Raw genomic sequence first — 14,105 nt, 5'->3', positions numbered from 1 at the left:
TGATGGCGGGCAATCTGGCTTGGGTTCTGAATCGATCAATTCCACAAACTGGTTGGAACTTGTAATGGGGCGAAAGTATGTTTTTGTTAAGCACTAAGCTTTCTGAAGCAATGTTATGTGTGATTAGCTCTCCTAACCAGACACTGCTGTCAGTTTCTTGGCCATTGATGTGGCCCGTGTAACTGTATAACCATCATGATCATATTTATTTCCTATATAATTCACTTGGTAGAATTGCTTCCTCCTATTGTGCTCTCTTGGAGACTTTCCTTTCTCCACCGTTGCTTGCTGCCTTTCAACTAAAAATAAGTCATTCAGTCTGAAAGCGTATGGAAAAATGCAGCGTCTCACAGAGGTGCAGCATAGAGGCTGTCATTTGGACAGGATGGATTCCCACCTAGGATTCCTGAGACGTAGTTTTTTAGTCCGTTTTGAAGCTGGCTTCATAGCTTGCAGAAGCATCTCTTTGGGATTCACTGTTAAATTAGAAATTGGGCTCATTATTCACACTCTTTGGCCCAGAGCGAAATAGCCGCTTTAGACATGTCCAAGTGATTAGATATCCTCAGGCGGGGATTGGACTCCTTCCCCCTTTTGAACCGCAGATTCTCATGCCACACCATAATCCTGCATTTGAAAGTTCTCTCCATTTCAAGAGGAGTTTGCAATGTGCCATGGGGAAGGCTGCTGTTTGAGAAACACAAACTCAAAGCCCCCTTAATTAATTTTCCCTTAAACAAATACAGTGGTACCTCTGGTTACAGACGCTTCAGGTTACAGACGTTTCAGGTTACAGACTCCGCTAACCCAGAAATAGTACCTCTGGCTAAGAACTTTGCTTCAGGATGAGAACAGAAATCATGCTCTGGCGGCGTGGCGGCAGCAGGAGGTCCCATTAGCTAAAGTGGTACCCCAGGTTAAGAACAGTTTCAGGTTAAGAACGGACCTCCAGAACAAATTAAGTTCTTAACCAGAGGTACCACTGTAGAAGTTTCTTCATAATGATCACCCAGCTGGATCAAACCAAAAGAACATCTAACACAGTATTTGGCCTCACTGGTGGCCAGCCATATCATGTGGAAAGTTCACTGGTTATTCATGTTGGAATAACCATCCCCTGCCTCTCCCAGCAGCTGCTTCATCCATTTGTACTACAACAAAACATTACCTGACGTAGAACTCTAGACCTGAGGAATGGAGACTAGGAAGACTTAACAGCTGACTGGATTCAATGCCCATTCATGCCACAACATGGCACAATACATTATTTTGGCTGAAAGTGGGAATGACAGGAGCCGTGAGGAAAGGCTGTAGTTCAGTGGTAGAGCAACTGCTTTGTATATACAGAAGGTCAAAAGTTCAATCCCAGGCTGGGTGAGATCCCTGCCTGGAACACAGAACAGCTACTGCCAGTCAATGTTAGCTGTACTGAGCTAGATGGGACAATGGTTGAATTCATTATAAGAAAGCTTCCTATATCTGCACACTTAGCCCAAATGAAACCAATCTATTTAACAACACAGTAGGCCTTACTGTCTTTAATGGAACTTACACCCTAGTGGCTGGAGACCCTGGCTTGGGAAACCCTTATTTATGGGGGTCCCTTCCAACTCTATGATTCCATCATTCTATCATTCAAGTGTGTTTGGTATTGCAGTCTGTGTGTGCTTTACTCTGCATTGGATTACAGCCATAGTCTTTCACTTATCTGGAGTACATCAAACTCACAAAGCGGGAATCAGCACTTGATAATCCCTTACAGTAGAGAGTGCACTGTAGTTATTCACATTCAAGGCCTTTACCATGGGTAATGTTTTCTTAGCAGCATGCAAAAAGAACTCTACATGGAATTAACATTTAAATGAAGCTATGCTGTGCTTTGGCCATCTATTATATGTAAACTATATGAAGAATAGAGTGACTCCTCTTAAGAGGACTAGGTAACTTGGAAACAGAATTCTTTATAGAGGCAGTGTGTGTCCTGTATATCTAGATGTAATTACCTCAACCAAATTGCTTAATCCCATAGCAACTCCAAAAATATTGCAGTGGAATTTCTGATTTCACTGTTCTTACTAATTGCATTTTATATACTGTTGTGTTTCATATTTTGAAAAATGATGTAGTACAGAGTACCCAACTGCAATCCTATGCCTGTGTACTCAGAAACAAGTTCATTTATGGGGCTTACTCACAGATGAATGTGTGTAGGACTATAGCCTATCAATTCTATGTGTATCTACTCAGAAGTAAGTCCCCATGAAGTTTGGTGGGATATGGTACTATTCAAGTGACCATAGAATTGCATCATAAGAGTGTGAGCTGGGAACAGGGAAATCTGATTCAAAAGATTTTGAGCCATGAATTCACTAGGTTGCTTTAGACAACCACTCTGTCTCAGCATTATGCTTTCCCCATATCTATAATACACACAAAATTCTGTCCTACCTTACAAGATAGATGTACGGGTTGCAATTGTTACTGAGATAATGAATGTAAGGTGCTTTGAACCATGATTATGGGACTCTCTGAAGGCTAAGTGCTAAGTGTCTAAAAAAACTAGATCAAATCTTCCTTAGTGTTTTTCTTCCTTCTTTCTGAGCTCTCAGAAGAGCAAAAGGAAGTCTGAAGTATGCACTGAATCTAAGCAGTGGCGTAGCGTGGGTTGTCTCAGCACCCGGGGCAAGGCAAGTAATTTGCGCCCCCTAACCCGTGGATTTGCGCCCCCTAACCCTAACCCCCAGGTGTTGCGCCCGGTGCGGCCGGCCCCCCCTGCACCCCCCACGCTATGCCACTGAATCTAAGACCTTATTGAAATAAGCCATTCTCCCCAGTGCCATCCAATTTTCATAAGTATTGTCTAAAATGACCAAGAGCACAACAGCCTATAATTGTTTGCGAGGCCTGAATTGAAATATTAAAGTCTCTTTTTTAAAAAAAAGATATAAGAAATTATTCTGTATCAGTGCCCTAAAGAACAATTAGTGAGCTCTTAAAGAAATATAGACAGCTGACATGAATTTGCTCTGAGGTACTTGCACTGAACAAGAGTAGCGATTAGGTGTCACTTAAACACAGCATTTGTTAAACATGAGCTAATAAATGTACTCATGTGATTTATGCAAAAACTACAGTGAATACCAGTTACTCTTACACTTAAAGCCACAAGAGGGTGTGCCTCCAGTTCTGATTTCAAAAGAAAAAAAAATAGTATGATAAAGAGGTTATTGTGTGTTGTATTTTTTTAAAACTGTTAACTTTTGTGCCATCTTCCCATTTACAGACCAGAATTATAGTCTGTATCTCTCTCTCTTGGGACAAGAGTAAATCTGAAGAGATTTTCACGGGGAAAATTTCTGGGAACTCTGTTTTGCACCACCTCCATTTGGCGAATATTCTCTACCATTTCTGTAGTAGTCACTATCCCCTCCCCTCAATCCCAAGGAGCATTGTTAGGCCTGGGGCATTGCGGGGGATACCAAATGGCAACTCAGTTGCTGCATTGGCAAAGAAAACCTTGTGATGTGGGGGGGTTAAGAACCTTACTAAAGGAAAATATCTCCTTCCCAAGAGAATTTAGTGACACTGTACTCCCAATCTCATGGTGTGCAAACAGGGTGAAGAATTTTTGGAGCCCATCTTCACTCAGCTATTACTACTATTTCAGTTTCTTAGCCGCCCTTCCCCCATAAGGTCACAGGTTGGGTTTAAACAATTAAAAATACAATATTAATTCAGTTTAAATCAAGTTACCATCACAGCAATAGGCTTGGTGCCAAATATATACATATACACAGCTTAGGTGTCAAAGACTAGAGTACAGCAGAGCATCTTCAGCATATGACAGAAACCACCGTATTTTTCGCTCCATAAGACGCACCTGACCATAAGACGCACCTGACCATAAGACGCACCTAGTTTTTAGAGGGGGGATGCAAGAAAAAAAATATTCTTTAAAGGGAGCGCTGAGCAAAGCCTGTATGAATCCCAGGCTCTGCTCAGCGCTCCCTTTCATGAGCCGCATGGAGTGTGTATGTGGCGCTTGCAGGCTTTTCCCCAAGGAGGGAGAAGGGCAGCCTATCACTGACGGGTTGCCCTTCTCCCTCCTCGGGGAAAAGCCCCCAAGAGCCGCACACATGCTCTGCGCGGCTCTAGTTGGAGGTGGGGGAAGGGACAGAGCACAGCTAAGCCAGAAGCTAGAACAGCAAGGGGGAGTGCAGCGATCCCTCTCGCTGTTCTGGCTTCTGGGATAGCTGTGCAGCCTCTTCAGGTCAGCGGGATGAAGACTCCCTGCTGCCCTGAAGAGGCTGCGCTCAGCTAAGCCAGAAACTAGAACAGCAAGAGGGAGCGCTACGCAGCCTGCATTCACTCCATAAGACGCACACACATTTCCCCTTACTTTTTAGGAGGGAAAAAGTGCGTCTTATAGAGCGAAAAATACAGTACATAATGATAGCGTTAAATGCACCTCTCTGAGGCAGTGGCGAAGCTGCATGCCCTGGCACTGGGGGTGGATAGCAGGCAGGGGCGTGACCGGCACACGTCCCGGGGGCGTGGCACATTGCCCATGGAGGCGTTGCGTGCATCCTGGGGGCGTGGCGCCTGGCACGGTGGGGGGTGCGCAGCACATGTCTGGGGGGTGGCCGTGATGGTCCCCACCTCCCCGATGGTGCTGGGGGTGGTGTGCTCCCCCCGCCCCGCCCCCATTCCTCTGCCAGCACTCTGAGGGAGAAATATTATAATTTAGAAGCTGCCATTGATAATGCCTTCTCCTGGACTGCCACCCCCTAAACATCTGAGGTGGTGAAACTACCAAGAGGCTCCTCTTTGCTGATTTTAGCAATCAAAAGTTTATGGGGAAAGAGACAGTCTTTCAAATATTTGTGGCAAGAGTCACATAAGACTTTAAACACTAATTTTAACTTCTTCCGGGTTAGCGCGATCGGCTAATGGTGGATTCCCTCAGAGCTCCGGAGGGAATCGGCTCCATGGAGGACGGGTCTTGCCGCCGCGGTGACGCGGGGACCCTCAGAAACCACAGGCGCTGAAGCCTGTGGACCTGGTGACTCGGCGGGCACCATTTGCGCCCCCCCGAACCGCAAAGAAGCCTTTTTAAAGGCTTCGGAGCGGGGGACGGAGAGTGGCGTGGTGCTGTGAGTAGACCGCTTCTTCTATGGAGTGAAGCCGCGTGCCATGGCCGGAGAGCGCTGACTTCTTTCCTTGAACATTTGGACTGTAAAAGAAAGAACCCGTGAGTAGTACGGAATTTGGACTTAAAAATTCCCTTTTCTTTGAATTCGGTACGATTGGGGGAAGCGCTAAAAGGAAGTCTGCCCCCCCCCCCGTCCTACAGACAATTTAAAGCAAGAATTGGATAACTAAGGTCGAGAGACCATTTCTATCTTTGTGAGATAAAAGCTATTAATTTCACGATTTGGCATTAGAAGTTTTGTGCTGGAGGATAAGAACTGAATTTTAGGAGCTGACGTGCAACCCCCCGGGATCCGGGAGCGATCCGCGAGCGAGCCTGTTGAGGAGACATAAGGAGTTTGACAGCTGTCAAACGAGCTGTCAAACGAGCTGTCAAAGCTAGAAAAAATTGTTTTTCATTATCTCTGCTGGCTGGATTTGATACATTGGATCTTAAGTTGTTGGAAACAAAGAAGATTTATTAATAAAGTAACTGGATTGTTGGAGAAAGATTACTAAGTAACTAGAATCCCTCTAGAGGGGGTTCTGAGACATTACAATGGCTGCAGATGGAAAAATACAGGCAGAGCTGGAAAGAATGTTCCTTCTCGTGGGAAGGTTACAAGACCAGAGTACAGCTTTGGCTACAGATGTAACGACCTTGAATTCTAAAGTAAGCAAACTTGTTGATTGCGTTAACGACTTGACTCAAGAGAATTCTGCAGCCAAATTAGAAGAGATATCTGCAGATTTAGAGGAGCGGGAAGGAGGAGCTGAAGTGTTGCAGGTGGAAAGGGACAACCAGAGGCCTACAAAAAAGAACTACAAGGAAAACAAGATTTGGACAATGAGAATTTGGACTGAAATTAAGAATGAAGAATGGAGTGATCTCTTCATGGGGAGATTGGAAGAACTATGGATTACAAATTTGATTAAGATAAAAGCTGGAGCTCTTGGGACATTTGGACTTAAAAGAAGTAAGAAACATGATTTGGGCTCCGCTTTTGAAAATGGAGGAACGGTTGGAAGTAACATAGATCTTGCTGGGACAGAGCTCCTCCGAGACTTGATGACCAACATAAAGGACTACCAACAAAACCGGCAGAGAGGGACTGAGAGAGATTTGAAGGCCTCGGACGTGAGGAATCCAGGCTAAGAACTGATATTATGGACATATTTTGGGGATTGAAACCGGGAAAGGGGGGGGAGAGTTTTTGAATCCAAAGGGTGCATAATTTTATGTTGTTGGTTTTTTTGTTAGTATGTTTAGTAATTATTATAAAATTGGGAAATCTGTGGAAGGGAATTTGGGTCGACCTTAGAAAAAGACCTAAAAGATTAGTATTATGAATTAATTGAGGTATAAGTTAAATTAGGTTAATGAAGAAGAATTTAGTTTTAAAAAATAATAATAATAAGGTAAAGATGGGAGATAAGAACTTGCTGAGTTAACTACTGGAATTGGGATATATGAGGGGGAGGTGTGGGGAAGTCAGGGAGAGTGGTTAAGAAAGTAAGGATTTGAAATTATGCATGTTTGTGTTTGTGGTTGTGTGTCTGTGTTGTGTATTGTGTGTTTATATAAAATCTGAAAACTCAATAAAAAAATTATTTAAAAAACACACACTAATTTTAACACCTTGAATTAGGCCCAGAAATGAACTGGCAGGCAGTGCAGCTGTTTTAAAACAGTGAGTTGTGAATTAAATCCCAGCCAGTAACCTGGCTACTGCATTTTAGATCAGTTGAAGTTTCTGAGTCATCTTCAAGGGTAGCTCCATGTAGAATGCATTACAATAATCCAGTCTGGAAGCTACCAGAGCACATAGGAGCCACTTATTGTGATATACAGTTACTGGCTTACACTTCCATGTGTGAAAGAGTTAACCTGAGCCCACAGCTCAGGTTGCCTCTCAGCAGCACTTGTTCCCATCCCTCGTCTCACTCTCCTTTCTCTTCATGCTTCCTGAAAGAAGGAACCAAGAGGCTCCCTGCAAGTGAAGTGAATCTCTCCAAAAGTGAGATTTTACAGCCTGCCTCTTTGCTAAGCCAAAGATTGCATGATCCTTTTTGTAAGGAAATCAAGTACATTTGTTTTGAAGTTGTTTGAAGCCTTTGTTCATCTTTGTTTTACTGCCAACAGATGGGTACTTGTTTGCTGTAACAGATTTCTAGAAAATCTGTGAGTAAAACATTCATTTATTTGCAAAGCTAAGTGTCTGTGATTTATTTTAGCCTAAGTATTTTCATTGGGAACATTTATTTAAAGGTAAATGAGGATAGATGCAAAATCCAAGCAAGTTTAAATGTGCCTGGAGCAATTGCCACTGTGTCTAACTCTGCTACAAGAAAGCAAGAAATCTCTCTTCCCAGCCTCTCTCTCCAACACCACTGACATTTTAAAAATCACTTAGATCTGTTGTGTGGGGAAGTTTTGGGCCTCCAGATATTGCTGAACTACAACTCCCATCATCCCTAATAATTGGCCATGTTTGCTAGGGCCTATGAGAATCGTAGTCTAGCAATATCAGGATTGGAACTTTTTTTTCTTGTTTTGTGGAACGGTCTGCCACAGCCAACTCCTAGCTTCTTGGATTTTGATCCAGCATTGATTGTCCTTGTAAAATACTGCAGTCTCTGCTTATTACTGCTTCCTAATATTCTCTGTAGGGACACGGGTGGTGCTGTGAGTTAAACTACACAGCCTAGGACTTGCCGATCAGAAGATCGGCGGTTCGAATCCCCGCGACGGGGTGAGCTCCCGTTGCTCGCTCCCAGCTCCTGCCAACCTAGCAGTTCAAAAGCATGTCAAAGTGCAAGTAGATAAATAGGTACCACTCCAGCGGGAAGGTAAACGGTGTTTCCATGTGCTGCTCTGGTTCGCCAGAAGTGGCTTAGCCATGCTGGCCACATGACCAGAAGCTGTATGCCGGCTCCCTCGGCCTATAGAGCGAGATGAGCGCCGCAACCCCAGAGTCGGCCACGACTGGACCTAATGGTCAGGGGTCCCTTTACCTTTAATATTCTCTGTAGGCAAACAGATTTCACAAAGATACCTCTCCATGTGACATCTCTACTGTCTCTAAGAAAAAGGTATCCTGGGAAACCTGTCTGCAAATTCCATTGAAAGGGGAAAGGGAAGCAAATCTAAATTTGGGGAGGGAGAGGGAGAGGGAATTCTTTATTAAGGGTGATGACAAGCTCTTAAAGGGTTTCTATACTAAACCATTATTGAAACTGAAGGACCACACATATCTGCTATTGGGTCCCTGAAACACAGATTCACACAAAGCAGCAAAACGTCCTTGCAGGTTATTAACAGGATTTTTATTTGAAGTGCACATGCAAAACAAAGGTACAGGGCGACCAGTACGCAACCTGTACACAGTAGTCAGGGTGCTCCCCATTTATATAGATTTGCAGAATAGAAAACCTCCTGATCTCCTGTAAGCCACCTGATTTCTTGTAAACCGAAAGTTATGGCAACTTCCTATGTCCTTACATGGGCTTGCCCCCCCCCTTTCCTTCCTGCACCAGCCTCTCCACGCCATGAGCCTCAACACGTGTTCAAATGTAAAACATGTGATTTATACTGATAGCAATAAGATGGGGCTTTGTCTCCTGCATTTTACCTCCTCCCGACTGGGGCCCATGCAACCTTGCTCTTATCTTTATTGCCTAAGCTAGACATTCCAACGAGAGGCCCATTTGCACCGTAACATTTAAGCAAGAAAAACCTTGTTCTTCTGGCTGGTGAAAAACCTCCCCCCTTTGGAAAAAACCTCGCCTTAAACAGTTTTTGGGATCATATAGAGAACAATATTCTAATGGCCCCTTCATTACAAACTAGATTTCTTTAAAATCTAGCTAATTTCAGTGGCAGAGATTCAATTGCGTATCGAGGCCCCATGACTACCCTATCCCCTAGGGTGCAACTAGACAACACATGGCATATTGGTTTTGGGATCAAATAAGGCCACAATTTTATTGGTTACATATGTGAGGTTTGGCCATAGGCACTGCGGTAAGTGGCACAATAAGAATGAAGCTGAAAGGCCCCACAGGCCAGGCACTTAAACTTTCCCTAGGCTGCAAGGGCTGCAATTGGTCGGTTGGGCTTGCACCCAGGGGAATGCTCCCTAACTCCTGCCACTATTGGCCCATTTGGTGGCACAAAGACAATACAGCCTGCAATAGGTTGGTTTACCAGGGTGGCCTGGGGCCCACCCACAAAGCCACCTGCCTGATAAGGGGGTGAATAGACTTAACTCTCAAATTAAAATGAATGGGATTTAAACATTCCTGAAACTTAATGAATTGTGCCCTATGGAGGCAGCCATCTTTTACCCTAAGGACGTTCCTGGGAATTATGCTACATCAGAGCTGCAGAACATTTCCTAAGTCCAAGGGCCACATTCACATCCATGCAGGGCCGACCCATCCATGAGGCAAGGTAAGATAACTGCCTCAGGTGACAGAATCTTCAGGGGCAGCTGATCCCCATGTACATCTTTCTTTGTTTCCTCTTATTCCTGATACAGTATAGATTTCCCCTCACCCCTTCTTACCTGAAGAGGAGGGAGACACCACTTTGGGGTCTGCCTCAAGTGCCAAACTATATTGGGCTGACCCTGCTTCTGGGCAACCTTTTGTGGGCTGGATACCAATAGTGGAAGAGGTCAAAATCAAAAGTGGACAGAGCAACAAATGTACATTTTATCTTTCTCCATAGGCTAGTTTCTACACACAGCCCTATGTACCCCTCTCCTCTATCCATACAAGCAAAAGGCTCTGCTGGAGTTCAAGGATGCATTTCACCCAGGCAAACCCACTCAAGAAGGGTGCAAAACAGGGCCAGTAAACAGTGTGACCTGGAGAGAGGAGGCGTGGCATGAAGGGTTCCAAGGGCCAGAATAAAAGACCTGGAGGGCTGCATTCACACACACACCCCTCTCCCCACCACCTGAGGTTCCCCACTCCTGTGTGACACCATGGGACAATTTTGTTCCCATGGTGTGTTCTGTCCCAATGTAGAATGGGATGCCACTGGGATCCTGAAGCCAAGACCTGAAACAGCAACAAAACATTTTCCCCCCTGGGAAAAACATCCATTACTTCCTCTTCTTTTAAGACACATCCACCCTCTGTCTGACAGTTCTGAGACGCATATGCACACAGAGATTAGTAATCCATATTTTGGCAGCATTTTCTACTCATTCTCCAAAATGCCCCCAAACACTGGGGGGAACAAAATGAGCGCAAAATCTTTCACAAAAGTGTGTTGGGCTCAGGGGGGTGGGTAGTCATGTTGAAGCCATCATTGCTCTATCAAGCAATGCATTTCCCATGTTCGTATATGTCAGGCTTTTTTAAAGTCTTTTGTGTGATTTATCTCTCTGGCACCTTTTTCTTATCGCTGTTCCTTCGCTATTCTTAAAACAAGAATGAAAGGATAAAAGAGAAGAGAGGCAGCCAAAGAAAAGGAAAGAGAAAGAGGCAGAAAGACGGCTGCGAAGAAAAGTTTTGTCCCATTAAAAAAATAATGAAATATCTCATTCAGCCATCGCTCTGTCACCATTATCCCTTGTATAATGACTGGCATGTTACCATCTTCATTCAGGAGTGTTTTTAAAAACCATGTTGCGCTGTCAGGAAATAGAGCCTTGTTAAGTCAGTCATGTTAACACTTGCATTGCTGGTGCATTGCCACCGCTTTATAAAATGTAAATTGGCCATTTCCCGCTCCTCACAAGCTGTTTCCAGTTAAGAACAAAAAAAAGTATTATATCCTTGCTGGGTTGTGTCACCGTGACCAAATCAGACATCTCAGGGAACGGGTACAGTTGGCACAAGAGTTTTAACTGTGCAAATGCACCCCTGCCCGCTGCAGAGACCAGGCCTAAAACCAGATTGAAATGGATCTAGATCAACCATCTCCTCCAGAAACCCCTGGAACTGACATTCCACCACATGCTCAAGTAACTTAGGCTGAGGGACAGTGCCTGACATGAGGTCACCTAGCAAGCTTCGTGACTGAATTGGGATTCGAACCCTGGTCTCCCAGGTCCTAGTCCAACACTCTAACCACTACACAACACTGGTAGCTGGAGATCTGGATTTGTGACTGAATCCCAACTCAAAATAGCAAGCCAGGGAGCGTCCTTTGAGAAGTGCTTGGCCCTTCTAGCATATCGCAACTACATTTCCACCTCATATTCTGACCTTCCCATCAAACAAGATGGTGCCAATGGGACTATAGAATTGGAGGAAAGGATTAACCCCCCCCCCGCCATCTGCTGCAGTCCCAGTCCTCAGAGGCAGGCACAGCAGCAGAAGACAGCACAACCGAACACCGGCCAGGGGCCCAACACTGTCTCCTCACCATTGTCCCTTCCCCAGCCATGATGTAATTTCCTGTGTCTGTACTTTGGTGAGAGTCATTTTCCCTCTCTCCACTGACTATGAAGGGTCCTGCCCACCCACTTTTCTACCAACAGTGGACTTAAATAGGGTGAAGGGCAAGAGGACAAGAGAGAGAATCTGAAGCCACCCGTTGCCTGTTGTGATGCGTTTCCTTTCGCAAAGGCTCCAATATATTGGTGCCACCATAGAACAGGTTCTGCTAGTCCCACCTCCTCATGAACTTCAGATGGGACTCATATGGAAGTACAACTGATGTTCAGCTATGTTTCTTGTACTATATGGGAAAATGTTCATTTAATATGTGCCAGCCTAATGTATAATTTCCATTTATATTTATGCTTTCTGAATGATAAGACCCAACACTTGGTAAGCAGAGGAAAACTAATACAGAGAAGTGTTCGTTTCGCACTTTATTGAATTGGAATATTAATCATTGTTATCCAATTAGTGAAACTGTTTAACATATTATTCTGCTTTCTTAAAGCATATTTACAGTCACTACTGCTAAATATACTTTGTGAGGTAAGGAACAAACATTGCTGTTTTTAAAATTAGATTGTCAATTACTATGAATCAATATGAAAATTAGAAAGTCTCTTTCCTCAGCCAATCCAAAGGTTTTGGCCAGTGTTTCACTCGCCGACCAACCTTTCAAATTGGATTTTGCCTAAATTGGATCTATTAAATTGAATTCTAAGGCAATTCAAAAAGACTGCGAGCTTAATTGGTTTAAGATGAGTCATTTTCACTTTAGTTACTTAAAGCAAAAGCATTTCTTAAAGGAAACGGTAAATGCCCAGCAGTCATTTTGCCTTATCAGTGTAGAATATCGTAACTAACTTTAATAAATAGTCTATGTAAGTTGGCAGTAACAACAAACTAAGCACTGTTGGTCATTGGAGGGGTTCTAGCTACTTAATAGTTGGTTGCTATGTTTTTGTTGGTTTGTTTTTACTGAATTCAATGGGATTTTCTCCCTGGCCACATATGGTCTCTCCCCAGAGTATTTATTAAGTTTAGAAAGGGGAAGGGCCAAGAATATAATCAAAGAAAGACTCAGGGACATTGAAGCCCAAAATTACTTTAGTCAACTTCCGATAACTCATAAACTCCTATTCGATTCCCAAAGTCCCCATCTAGCAAACTATCTTAAAGTTCTACATAATGCCAAACACCGATGGGCATTTACCAGGGCCCGCTTTAACGCTCTCCCTTCAGCTCTTCTAGAGGGAAGATACAACAAAATACCGATCGAACAAAGAGTATGCCCCTGTAACAGCAACGAAATAGAAACCATCGGGCATGTCATCTTATATTGCCCATTATATCGAGACTCAAGAAAAGAGCTGATCGAGCCGATTCTGAGGAAAATACCTCGTAGTACAGACGACACCTATATCAGACACCTCTTAGCTGACAAAGACCCCGAAATCAACAGGCCTGTGGCGAAGTACTGTTACATTGCAACAAGAATAAGACAAGCAATGATGACAGCAATGGAGTTCAAATTGCAAACATCGAAGGAACGGTAATAAACAGTAGTGACATTTGAATTGAATCCTCAAAACCTTAAAAGTCGAAACCTGGTCATAAACATAAGTACCAATCTTGTGATTTGGCCATATCTCCACTGTTATCTGTAGTACAATAGTACTTATATTGCCATATTTTATTTTATAAATTGCTTGTTGGTCATTGACCGTATTAAAGATATTTGATTTTGATTTTCTCCCAAGTTAAGTATGCATATATTTCCATCAATTTGTCTGAAGTATCTTTTCCCATTGTGTTTTCTTCCACCTGTTTTGGACCACAGTCACCATGAGCCTCAACCTGCATGCCCATGTTGCATGGGGCTGATGGAAGTTGTAGTCTAAAAGAGCAGGAAGCCAGCAGGATGGAAAAGGCTGCTCCACTTGGAGATGAAATGCTAACACAAAGTCAATGCAATTCATCACATCATTTCCATCTGCTTCACATCCCTTCCTGAGGACCATCTATGCCGCCAAGAGGACACCAAGATAGCAAGGTGCTTTTCCTCACCTCCTTGGAAGTCTAAAAATCCTGCTGAATACATGAAGCAGGAAATGTTAAGAGGTAAGATCCCACGACCAGATTCTTTCCTCCTCTTCAATCTGCTGGTTGTAGGCTCCAGGAGGACGTCTTAAATTAGGGATGCCATCTGGACAACATGGGTCACAGTTCAGTAGCGGGAGGCAGGTGGCATTGCATCTGCTCCCAGTAATTATCCAAATTTATCTCCCAGCTGGGAAGCAGAATCCTAATAATTATAGTGTATTAATAGCCCGACTACTTAATGGGCTATGGTAGGACTCAACAGATGAAAGGCAAATTAGATATTAGTTCAGTAAATGTTGCTATGTATAGTTGTGGCTGCTTACGACAATGAAAATCATAATGTGGAATTAAACATGAATGTTTACAATCAACTCTAGTTGAGCATGCTTATGCATCACTGGTTGCACCAAAAT

At 43.7% G+C, this 14,105-nt stretch overlaps 1 long non-coding RNA gene across 28 annotated transcripts in view; it reads right to left on the bottom strand.

The window, feature by feature from the left end:
* LOC308595157 overlaps positions 1-14,105 on the bottom strand; it is a 231,853-nt gene that overhangs the window by 181,077 nt on the left and 36,671 nt on the right. The gene's annotated exons all lie outside the window — the stretch shown is intronic.

Source organism: Podarcis bocagei, assembly GCF_964188305.1.
Source record: "Podarcis bocagei genome assembly, chromosome: 9".
Taxonomy (NCBI): Eukaryota; Metazoa; Chordata; class Lepidosauria; order Squamata; family Lacertidae; genus Podarcis; species Podarcis bocagei.
This window is presented reverse-complemented; position numbering and strand designations above follow the sequence as displayed.